Below are 12,330 nucleotides of genomic sequence, written 5' to 3' on the forward strand. Positions count from 1 at the left end.
TGTTCTCTCCCTGCTGTCAAGTATCCAAAGAGGCAACTGCTTTTTTGGATATCTTGGGTTTCTTTCTCCATTAAATGTTGCATACCATCGCCAGCATAGCTCGCAACTGCATAGGGGTACACAGGCTTCATTCCCATTAAAACGATTAGGGCAAGTCTTTCACTTCCTTCTTTTCTGCCACCTATCTCAATACCAAGGAAATACCCGGGAACAACCCTTTGTCCTGACCACCCTTTCAGGATGCAACAAATATATCCAGAACATACTGAACCTGGGCAGTAGCCGCAGGTGAGCCAAAACCAACCAACCAAACTGTTCTGGCCCCTGGACCCACCCAGGGTTCGGGTACCTTTCAAGGCCCCAGCCCGGCTAAGACCCCCATGACTCCACTTGAAGAAAAGTACAAAGATCAGTGTTTACAGAGCCATAGTGCTGTCTACTCTCTTATATGGGTCTGAATCATGGGTCATCTACTGCCACCACCTGCGACTCCTAGAACGCTTCCATCAACGCTGTCTCTGTACAATCCTAAACATCCACTGGTCAGATTATGTGACCAATACATCTCTTCTAGAACAAGCAGCAATCACAAGTATTGAGGCCATGTTGCTGAGAACACTGCTCCGGGCAGGACACATCTCAAGCATGAAGGACCACTGTCTCCCTAAGATCTTGCTTTATGGTGAACTTGCCACCAGCTGCCGAAAGAGGGGAGCCCCGAAGAGAAGATACAAGGACTCCTTGAAACAACATCTCAGCCTTGGCCATATTGATCAACATAACTAGTCTACTCTGGCCTCCAATCAGGAGGTCTGGAGACACGCCATCTATAACGCTGCTGATGCCTTTGAGAATGCACGCAGGATCACCCTTGAGGAGAAAAGACAATGCAGAAAGAATCGTGCCTTGCAGAATATTCCACCTAAGGAGTCTTTCTGCTGTGCCTTTTGCAACCGGACATGCCTGTCTCATATTGGCCTTTTTAGCCACCAACGTGCTTGTAACAAATGTGGGTAGAGCCCTTCCCAAATCTTTGTTCGTGAAGCCTAGCCATGAGAAATGTTACATATCTCTGATGATGAGGAGTCATTTGTGCATGCAAACAGAATCAATTACACTTCTATCCACTCGATAGTCTGTTATGCTACTAGAATGCTCTACACGGTGGGAATATACTTGATAACTGAGGCACTTTGGGTTTTTTGTGATTTCAATGCATGAGAATGGTTCTGCTCCTAAAATAAGTGGAATAGTTATTTACTTCAGTTAGGACACCTTTAGACCTTAAGTCAGGAGAAAGAAACTTAATGCTTCTCCTTTTCCCTGTCCCTTTGTGAGAAACTTCAAATTGCTTTGCTGAAAATTTCCTGTTTCCACTGACTCCTATAGATTAAGCTCAACAGAAAAAAATCGGAGTGAGATATGACCCAAGTAGAAATTCCCTTGTTTACCTGTAGATCAAGATAGTTTTTCAGTCCACTCAACAGCTGTCTTACAATCTTTACTCTGTGGTTACTCAGTACACTTGTCATACAGTAACAGCAAAGTACTCCAAGAGTGCTGTAGGAGTTCTGGTCCATAGGGTTAAATGGGCCCACAGGACCCTTGAAGACAGCTAGTTCTGCTTAGTAGTTACTGACTCCTCCTTTGCACTTAGTGGGAAAGAGTTCCAGGTTGTGTGTATGCAGATTTGATGGCTCAATGACCAGTGACAGCAATAAAGTGTTTCCTCATTAATTTTGAATTCAGGACCAGATAAGCAGTATGATACACATAGTAGTCAGGTGCTTTTTCTTTCCTGTAAGACACTGAAAGACAAAGGAGCTTTAGTGTGTGCATATATGTGTATGTATGAATGTCCATATATACATGTATACATACAATTAGTAGTCTATCTGCTGGCATACCAAAGGCTTATGAAATAGAAGGCAGATGTCACAGATAGATCAAAGATATTTAATTATCAAAGCTTTACCAATGTCCATTGTCTTTGGATGAAGAAGATGATTGAGATTTAATGCTTCTAAGTATTCTTTTCCTAAGCCTGTGTGAATGGTGGAGACTAATATTGTTCAAATTACTGAAGAGAGCTCCTAGTCAAGCACAGGTGTGATTACTCATGAGAGAAGTGGGTAGTCAAGTAGGGACTGCTCTAGGGTCAAGCAAGATGGTATTGTGCCAGACACTGCTCTGCTGCATAACCCTCCTATCCATTAGCTTGGAAGGTCTTTGGAGCCAAAGTTAATCCCTCTGGTATATCAGAGACACTCCCCATCTGGGAAGCTCACTGGGGCCTCTCACCACTGCTGGGCTGCCAACAACATTAAGAACCCTCCGAATGGCATAAACTGAAATGTTGCTTAGACCCATCAAGAGATTAAATTCCTCTTACACTGCTAATCCTCTGGGGTTTTAGGGATGGCCAAGTGCTATTGCCTTATCTTGCCACTTATAAAACTGTGCATGTGACTGAGAGGCACCAGATGTGTGAGAAATCTGGGCAACGTTGGCCTCCTGCACTCCCTCCTCCTCCTCAGCTCTCAGATAACACTGTCCACAACCCTTCCCTCTGCTCCCAAAGCAAAACCCTAGGATCACTATCCCTACTCCTCCACACTGCACCACTCCCAGCTCTGGTTCCACATCTGACCTACCAACCCTTGTTTTGCTGGGTGTACAGATACAGCCTGACTAATTCTTACACTGTATGCTCTGAAACAGGAGTGCAGCAAACAAGGGAGCCCTAACATGCAGCTTGGATAGCAGGCAAGTTACTATTTATAAGTCTCTGCTTTATTGCTACATATTTCTCTCTTCAGAATCAGTTTGGCAACGTCCAGATGGTCTTGCTAAAACGCACATAGCTCAGAAGGAATCCAAACACCCAGTTGTGGGCATAATGTTTGTAAGTTGCACGCAATTTATCTCTTCATAGGGTTTGATTTGATCATCACTGTTGGATCACAAAGGATCCTGAAGCATTTCAGATGTAAATGAGGCTTCCTAAACTTGTTATTCTTATGACGAAGAGTCTCCCTTGCATGTCACAAATCCAACTAAAAATAATTTTTCCTTCCATTTAAAATGTACATTGTTTCTCTTAAGGAAATATGGGGAAAATGCTCACGTGCTGTCAGTAAAAGCTGTATATAGGAAGCCACACCATTTTCTTTTATTTTCATGTTTGTTTAAAGGTGAGCCTAACTGGTTTTTTTTTTATTTATGAACTTTATTTATAAAGATTGCAGACTGAAAGGAACATTATTTGATCAACTAATATCCCAAATTTTACTCAGCATTTTATCTGGACATTTGTTGTACCTAATCATAATTGAGTTTTGACTCTGAGAAAAAAGGGACTAATCTTTTGATTTAAAATTATAAACTTATAACAATTGCAGTCTTGCATAGACCTATTTGAATACTGTTGTAATTCTATGAGAGATACTTGGAAACGGGATAGCTGAGCTCCGTGGATAAAGCGCTATCATGCTGCAAGTAAAACTGAATATCCAGAGTACTCGGTCAGTCTTTTCAGTTTGAATGGGCAATAATCAGGCCAGAGAGTCTGTGAGACTCACCGTGGGGATTGGACTGCAGGACTGTTTTGAAAAAAAAGCCCAACTGTAGGGTTTAAAACAGGTCAGAGATCTGATCTCTGCACAGACTCTCTCCTGCTTCCTAATTTTTAATGTGGGCATTTGGCTACTACTTTGCTCCAATCACTTTGATTAATCATGCTCAGGGTGAGTATCTCATTGTGGTGAACTAACAGCTTTTGAAGTCCTGACACTCTGATACATGGTCAGAGCCTAAAAGGGAGGGGAAACATCCCCTCGACAAACCACTTATCTTGTCCCAGCATGGGCAGCCACAACACAAACTGCAGCTAAGCCACTCCTATTCTCCCAGCACAGCTTTGGCAATGGTACTCAGCAGGAGCTGTGCTGGGAGCTTGAGCAGGTTGCTGAGAGCGGGCATGTGAGAGTCAGGACTGAAGGAGGGCAGAGGGTGTGGTGGGGTTGCTGTCTGAATCCTCTTGCTTTCTCATTCCTTGGCCCCAAAAACTTGTTTCTGTCCACATTCAACACCGAGGAGGAGAATGGGGGAATACTCTCCGGTTGCTTTAATTTATGTTGCATGCCTCTCCTATTACCTTAGTACATGTGTTGTTTTATAAAATTATCATCATCTTTCCTTAAGCCCATTTGTAGTTTTTGACTCATTTCCATCAGTAACAGCTGGCAAGGAAGGGATTTCTTCCTATATTTCAATTAAATATTTTGATGCTTTAATTTTTGATTAGAGGGTCATTTTTAAACTTAGTTAATTTGAGTTGTTAAAAAGAAGAAAATCAGTTTAGCTGTTTCCATGAAAAAGAATTTGTATCAAGGGAGGTATGAGCAGAGAGTGTCTATTTGCTAAAAAGCTACATTGCATCAAACCCCAGGTATATTACATCAGTATGATGTTAGCACCCAGGAAGAGTTTGCAAACCTGTTTGTTTTTATATGAAGCTGTTATCTTTCATAGCACAACAGGGAAAACAACACCCTTGAAAAGACTTTTGTGCTGGATAAACATGAGAGGGTTCTCTGTTGGCCTCCCACTGAGCAGGCACAGAACAGTGTCTGTGCCATCATGTTTGAGGGATGGTGTTAGGTACGTTTCTGAGACAAATGACTGTGACTGCTGCCTGCAATGGTGATGGATGAGGCTACGTGGCCCAGGCTTGCCCTGTTGATGTCCCCTGCTATTGCAGGACAGCCACCACCCTGCAAGGCTGGCTGCTGCAGCAGTGAGGCAGAGCCTTTCTGGGCTGCTCAGGCATGCATGTAAAACAAGAATTAAATAACATGTGCTTTCCTAATTTTAACAAAATGAGAATATGAGACCTCTGGGCAAGCATCTGAATTTCCTGTAGCAAGAGGGGTAATATGTAGGGTTTTGAAAGATAAAAGCTTGTGCCTCTTTGCTTTTCCCAAGGCTATGCCTGTGACCCTGACAGGGTTCTTCTCCCAGTACCACTGAGCAAACATTCTCATACTGTATTTTGCAATGAGTGAGACAGGGATGAGCTGGGTCTGCAGGATGTGTGTGGGTTGTGGCTCTTTCACTCCCCATGGCAATGGAGAGAGTGGGAGACAGTCTTGCTGCACTACAGCTGACCCCTCATGCAGGACATGGCTGAAGGGGTCAGATAGATAAAGTAGGGCAATGTGTGACATTTGGAGTCCTGACGTGGGAGAGGAGGGTGTAGTGGGACCTGGAAGGATGGACACTTCTGTGCCTCACTGACCAAGGGTCTTGGCTGGTCTGAGGAGTTACGCATGGTCTCTTTTACATGTGGCATTGTCTGTCTGCTGTGAGGTGTCCCTCCTACCCAGGGCAAAGCAGCCCACAAACTCCAAAGGCTGCTCCACCACAGCCCAGTTCATCTAATCCCTGCTGATGGTTACAGATGAATCCCCAGCAGTTTCATCCTGCAGGATACTGTGTCCTCTGTTCCAGAGGGAGTCATGGGGTTCAGTATATCACTGGTGAAGGTGCAATGATAAGAAATCTGGATGATTTGTCCCCTCTAGTGATGGTCTGTCCATTCAGACAGTGACATAACATGTTTGTGCTGGTGAGGCCTTTAGCTGGAAAATCAACAAGCATAGCCACCATCATTGAGAGGGGAAGGTGATATATCCATCTTTTAGCAGTGCCTAAAGTTAGGGTGTGGGCCAATTTTCATCATTTTTGTTTGATTTTTATTTTGTCTTTTCTAAATTCTTTTTGAGCAATGAAATAGCTCATGATTCCAGAAGCAGAAATTCTTCTACCTTGAATATTTAACCTGAAATATTAAAATAATCTTCTGGTTTAGCCTCTCTAGACCTCAGGCAAAGATGGTTTTCATTTGGTGCCCAGCTAATTAGCTTGCTGAAAGATGTTAATAATTAAGCTAATAATTACTAAACCTTTGCAATGGATCTTGAGGTAACTTTAATGCAGGTAATTTAAAGATAAAAAAAATTATTTCTGCATTTTTTTTAATTAGAACAAAATTATTTTTATATTTATATTCTATCTCTGTTTCAGATTATAAATATGAACCAAAACACATGAAAGTTCCATAACTATTGACCAGAAAGGAAAATTGCCATGCTTCAGTATGGCTCACAGAGAAGGTTGAGAAAATGATTTCATTTCTTAGTAAGGTCTTTTTTGAGTTATACTGCTCCTTCAGTTGGGAACAAAGCACAAACAACTTCATTCACAGTTTATCCTCTTCTCCCCAAGTAGCATTTAGCCATTAGTGGCCAGCAGTTTTGGGATGTGCAGAATTGGCAAAATAAAATACAAAAATTAATTCTGTTAAAAGTACAGAAATAGTGAAACCCGAACTTCAACATATGCAGTTTTGCTCTTCATCATCACTTTCTTCACTCAGAGCTGCACACACTTTTAATGGACCAGCAGAACCTTTGAACAACCCCTTTTTGCAGATGGGGACATTGGAGCAGAGTCGTCAAGTTACTTCCCTAAACTTCACTGTGACCTGTCACGTGTGGATGGCAGAGCTGGGCACCAAGGGAACACCACTTATGAGAGTTCATGTCTCGCCCTTTCAAGCAACTGCAAGCAAAATGCAGAAGTAAATGACTTTGCTCTGTTTTGGAGCTGAGGGACATTCTTTCCCATCCCATCACTCTGGGGTTACTGCACCGATGTGATTTATACAGTAATTAAATCTGCAGAATATAGTTAGGTGCCTAAATGCTTTTTAAAATGGTGTTTAAAAGATGAGTCCTTGAGGCCCAACATTCCGAGGCACTGACTCCCACTGGTACCCACACAGGCCAGTGGAGCATTGGCGCTTTAAGCCACAGCATGGCCTTGAGCCAGAGAGCTCAGTGCTGTGTGGGAGAAAGCCCAGAAGAGCCTCTCTCAATGCGCATCAATCTATTTCCTGCTAATTTGTACAACTTTGAAGCAGGAACACAGCAGGGGACGGTCTATCCCCTTGCTGAATAGCACCCTGAAAATTATTGTTGCAGGTAGGTACAGGGAGACTGACAAGTGAAATGCTATTTTCTTAGGCCAATCGGTGCCAGCTCACTGATTACTTGCTGTATTTGATCTGACGTCTATCTGGAGTGACTCATTCCCTGCAGCCCCAGGAAAATGTGCTCTCTATAAGCATTTTAGAGGCTCTGTTGCTCAGTGTTAAGAAACAGAAGGAAATTCCTTCCAAATGTGTTTCACCAAAATGGTGAGCTAAATTTTCTGAAGACATCAAGCCTGTTAGGAAAAGGTCCATTGCAAAACAAGGCATACCTATATGACCATGAGAGAAGAGGAATTTAGTTTTCAAGCAAAGGCTGCAAAATGGCTAAACCATGTTGTCGTTAAAAAGTAACATTTATCTGTATATGAGAGGGAGAAATGGATTTCATGCTGGCTCATTAGCACCCTGTCTTGCTCCCCACCTTTTTCCTGCAAAGAATTAAGTGGAAAATTTTCTTGCCTTTAAAACCAGAGGTGTGTGCTATGGTGACATTTTGTGTTACTATATACTTACCCATGCAGGACCTGGCATCCTGTGACAGGAGCTGAGGTGGTGTGTGGATGGGCTCCCTGCTCAGGTGCCAGAAAGGACATGACGCATCGTAAAAAGGATCCACATGAACTGGGGGAGCTGAGCTCCCAAATACCACTCACATGTGGTCTTGATGGATCAGGTTTGAACAAGGTAGCAGAGCAAACACCTGAAAGCCAGACTAACCTAATGAATGCTCCATATTATTCAAAACAGAGGTGATTATATTTTAATGTTAAAAAATGTGCATTATTTAAACTTAATTAGGCAAATGGTTCTACTTTAGATTTGCAGTGGAGTGAGGCAAAGTAGAATTATAGCTTCCTTTTACCTTTCTTTGGACCGGAGCAGTGCTGAGTGTTCAAACCTGTAAAAGCATATGTCAGCGAAGACTCCGGGTGAACATTTTTTGTCCAGGTACATGGGGAGCAGGGAGGAGCTGGTGGAGTTACTTGGGCCAAACATACTCACTAAGCCCTTTTCTGTTTTCAGGTGTTGCTGACTGAGGTAAAAATTGGTACAGATATACGACAACTTAGCAAGTTTTTAAATAGCCCGGGATGCTGCAACGGGGCAGGCCCTCTTCCAGCACTCCTAATATTTTCCTGTGCCATCGCGACTTCCTGTGCTTCCTGTCTCCCATTCACTTCAGTTCCTTTAAGGCATTGCCTTTCCCAGTCTAGCACAGAGGACTGGGCAGTGGTTAGACCAAGAAGGGTGGATCAAAGATTTAGCAAGATAGGAGATTTAACAAGTTTCACCTCTGCTGACCTCATTCCCAACTGGATTCTTTCCTCTGGAGCCAAGGCTCCATGCAGGGCAGCTTCTCCTGCTGCTGGTCACCTTCTTACAGATAATCTGACCTTTTCTTTCTGCAATACTGATAACATAAAAAAAATTACAGATTGGACAGCAAACAGCTTTTATTGAATGTTTAGAGGTATCCCACAAAAATGGGACCAGGGCAGTTTTGGGGAGGGAGGACAGCCAAGGGGCTGCTGCTGCTGAGGTATGATGGCCACTCCTTCCCAGAACAGGTGGACATGGCTTCCCCAGCACTGTCACTGCAGAGCTGATGGGGGATCTCATCATGTGTACTCCTTGAGCCATGCAAACAGAGAGGATTTCGGCTAAGCTCCCCAACAGCACAAGATGACCAGAAATAATTTTAGTATTCTGCAGGTTAAATCAGAGTTCCTTTCTTCCTTCTTTGTGTGTCGTGTTCTGATCAGTGCTCCTTTGTCTTGGCAGGCAATTGCTGTTCCTAATTTGTATAATAAAATCTGTTGTCTCCTTGGACCAGAAGTTTTTCTCTGAACTACATAGACACCAATTGCTATTGAAATGTGTGACATTCATTTTGTGTGTTTGTTCTCAGGAAACGAAATGAGCAGATTTTTCATTTTGTCCTGTGGTTTTGCTAAGCCAGCAGGCCATATTTTATCAGTACCAGACTTGTAAGCATCCACTCTTTTGAAAAATTTGAACAGAATTCCTGCTTTCCTCAGTGAAAATACAGGGGGAAAGCAGCAGAAACTGTGACTCTATATTTTATAATGTCTCATTCTTCCTATACAATGACGTGCATCAAAGCAGTCCTGAGAAGGGGGCAGTGTGATTACACACATTTTTACGGGTGGGGCAGCTGAGGCATGGCTTAGTGGTAAAGCTGGAATAGAGCTGAGATGCTGGGACTCCAAAAGTTCAGTTTGTCATGTCACACAGCCTCCCTCACAGTGCTTGCATTAACAGGGTCTGACAACCCCTTAAACTCTGCTGAGTTTATCCTTGTAACACACTCATGATGTACTTTGTTTATGCAGGTGGGATATTGAAGAAAGTATGTGTGCATGTACTTTAGGAGCAGAGAGAAAGAGGGAGAAACATATTGCAAACCCTGATCTACTGGGGAATAAGAAAACTTGATTAATTTTAAACATTCACCTTCTTGCTCTGCTCAGTTGGGCCCAAAATGTTCCAGTCTTACTATGCCTGTTATTGACTTGAGGCCCTGGTCTTCAGTGAAATGTGTAGTTGCTCTTACTTGGAACTCCCAGGTAGAGCCCAACAGCAGCCTCTGCCCAAGGCTGAACATGGGCTCAGAAGGTCTCAGCATACCAAGTTCTACAGAGCTATGTCATTCTTCCCCAGTGCTGATGGGCCTCTTTTCTGGGGACAGGGGTCCTGCCACGTCCTGAATCCTCCTCAGTAAAATTTTAGCCATGCAATCCTTGTGGCTCCTCAAAATAGCCCTCATTTTGAGCTTCGGCCAATGAAGCAGCTGTCTTGGGGAAGGACTGCTCCAGAGAGTGGAAAACACAACAAACTTGCAGTGGAGAGTAAGTGTGAGAAAACCTTTGCTGGTATCAAGGGGCTGGCCCAAAACTTTGTACGCCTTTATTATCTTCCTGGGGCAAAGAGGTCAGAAAACACCACTGAAATAGCAAAATACCTCAAGAACACTATGCAGAAGGGTCTCCTCCTTAAATTTGTTGCTAGAGTAAGGGAAGGGCACATGAAGCTATGGATTTATATTTGTAAGGATCCAGTAATCTCAGGGCTTTAAGAAGCTGATAAGGGAATGTGGTTGCTGCATGCAGGGAGAGGGTGAGAGAGCAAGCAGATCTGCAGTCTGGCTTCTGAACTTGTTTCACTTCTGCAAGCGTCCTCTCCCCTCACGCAGAACCTGATTATGAAAAGTTCATATGGCTGCAGCAAATTTTAGCCTATAAATATATTAATTCTTTTTTTGTGCACTTTGTGCATCATTGCAGTGCTTCAAATGTTGTCTCAGTATGTTGTTAATTACTGAATCATTGAGAACATGCAGGAAGAAGTAAGTGGGCTGAGAAACAGTTTTGGTTTTGTAATGCTTGACTTGAGTCTGTGCAGTATTTAACTTCCAGTCTATGAAGCATATAGGTTATAATAATGTTTGACATGGATGTCTAATCTGTTCATCTAGCTAGAATGGATCCTATTTCCCTTCTGCATTTGTCTTCATCTGTTCAAAAGTATGGGAAGATTTCTGTCAAAAATGAAGAGAAGAAGGTTTCTCTTTTCAGAAAGGGTCAAAATAGAATATCAATTTATATATTCTAAGGTCAAAAGTACAAGAACAAATGCAGAGTTATCATAATTTTGACAGCTATGTTATCTTTCTAGTAAGACAAAAAAATTCTCAGAGAATTTTCTCTATTCCTTTCACAGAATATGTTAGAAATTAGGATACTAATGTGTTTTTAAAAAATATTACAGTCTCTCTTTTTCATGTTAATATGTCAAACTACTTTGAGCAAAAACAAAAAAGTAGAAACAATGAGAAATTAATGTATTAGAATTTGATTTTTAATTCCGAGTATTGCTAACATTTCTGAAATGTAGGTGTACAAGTGTATAGGTTACAATCCATCTCCATATTTATGCTTGGGAATGTGAAAAAGAGAATGTAATAAGTGATGTTGGCAACAAAAAAAGAGTGGGAGATGAAAAATTGTCAAAAGGCTGGTCATCAGCTATCCTTCAAGGTGTCTTTATAATGAAAAATATGCTACTCTATTTTGTGATTTACACTTTTCAAATTATCTTGGAATGAAAAAGTGCTGTCAAAATATGTCGAATAGAAATACATTTTTTCAAACAATTCTATTGTTTAGAGTCTTACCCCAAAATACCAAATAATCAATATTTGTCTAATCTTTAAAAGCTTCTCTTATTTATGTGGCTTCTGGTTATATTTTTCATATTTTTATGAGGTTCAATCAACAGAGAGGTAAGGTTCACAGGTTCACTAGCTGAACTGCCTCTCTGCAGGGACAGTTACCCAGAGAAATTCCAGCTGAGCTCATACAAGGAATAAAGGAGAATTTGTCTTGGCTTTAATCTGGACTGAGCTCTCTGGAATGTCAAATTGGAGCTGGCTGCAAAATGGAGACAAATTTTCATTTTAAAATTGGCAAGATAAAACTTGTCACCATTTCCCTCCTCCCTTGCCCTCAAATTTCAGCAGTGGTAATATGAACAGAGGTGTTGTCAAGCTGAGTAAATGTATTTAGAGACTTACTACAAATGTAGTCCTGGCTGTTTGCTTTTAAAGAGTGGAAAGACAGATTTATACACAAACTTCAAAAGACTCGAAAACTGCTCCTCTTTTTGTGGGTAAGAGCAGATGCCAACAATCAGCTCTAGTACTTAAGTTAATGCCAACTTTGGACAGCTGCAATTTATACAATTATTCCTTTATACTTCCTAATGCTGGAGAGATTATTGCTTTCTTATGAAAAAGAGATTTTTTTCCCCCTCAATTTAAAGGTACAGCTCAATGCAAACACAGAATAGGGTTGCAGAGGCTTTCAAGCCATCAACCAGGGATAATGAAGTGACCCACTTAAACAGGGGCATCTTTCCTGAAAGACAGGTAGGAAGTCTTAGCACTGACCTGACTGCACATGTTAAAGAGGTTACCACTGCTTTAGCAGTTAGACCAAGATTAAGAGCTTTTGTAAATCATATTCTAGAAGTAGATGCTGTTTCTCACAGATCCTGTCTCACAAAGCCTCTTCCCCTTGGTCCCTTATCACCCAGATGAAAGAGATCTCAAGTTGTCCATTATTGTGATACTCTGCCAAAGCCGCACTAAAGCTGCACAGACCTTAATGCAAGAGTAGGATGTGAAATGGGGATGGTCTAGATGCATTGCAAGGTTTAGCAAAAGGAATAGAAGAGTTAGAACACCTGAACTC

The 12,330-nt window shown here is 41.9% G+C and overlaps 1 long non-coding RNA gene across 1 annotated transcript; it reads right to left on the reverse strand.

The window, feature by feature from the left end:
• Nucleotides 1-1,620: 1,620 nt before the first annotated feature.
• LOC108502351 lies at nt 1,621-12,330 on the reverse strand. The gene is made up of 3 exons (XR_001876474.1): nt 12,240-12,330; nt 8,360-8,468; nt 1,621-1,808 (listed from the first exon to the last, which is right to left on the reverse strand). It is a non-coding gene; the product is annotated as an uncharacterized LOC108502351 (long non-coding RNA).

Source organism: Lepidothrix coronata, unplaced genomic scaffold (assembly GCF_001604755.1).
Source record: "Lepidothrix coronata isolate B3197 unplaced genomic scaffold, Lepidothrix_coronata-1.0 Scaffold117, whole genome shotgun sequence".
NCBI classification, from domain to species: Eukaryota; Metazoa; Chordata; class Aves; order Passeriformes; family Pipridae; genus Lepidothrix; species Lepidothrix coronata.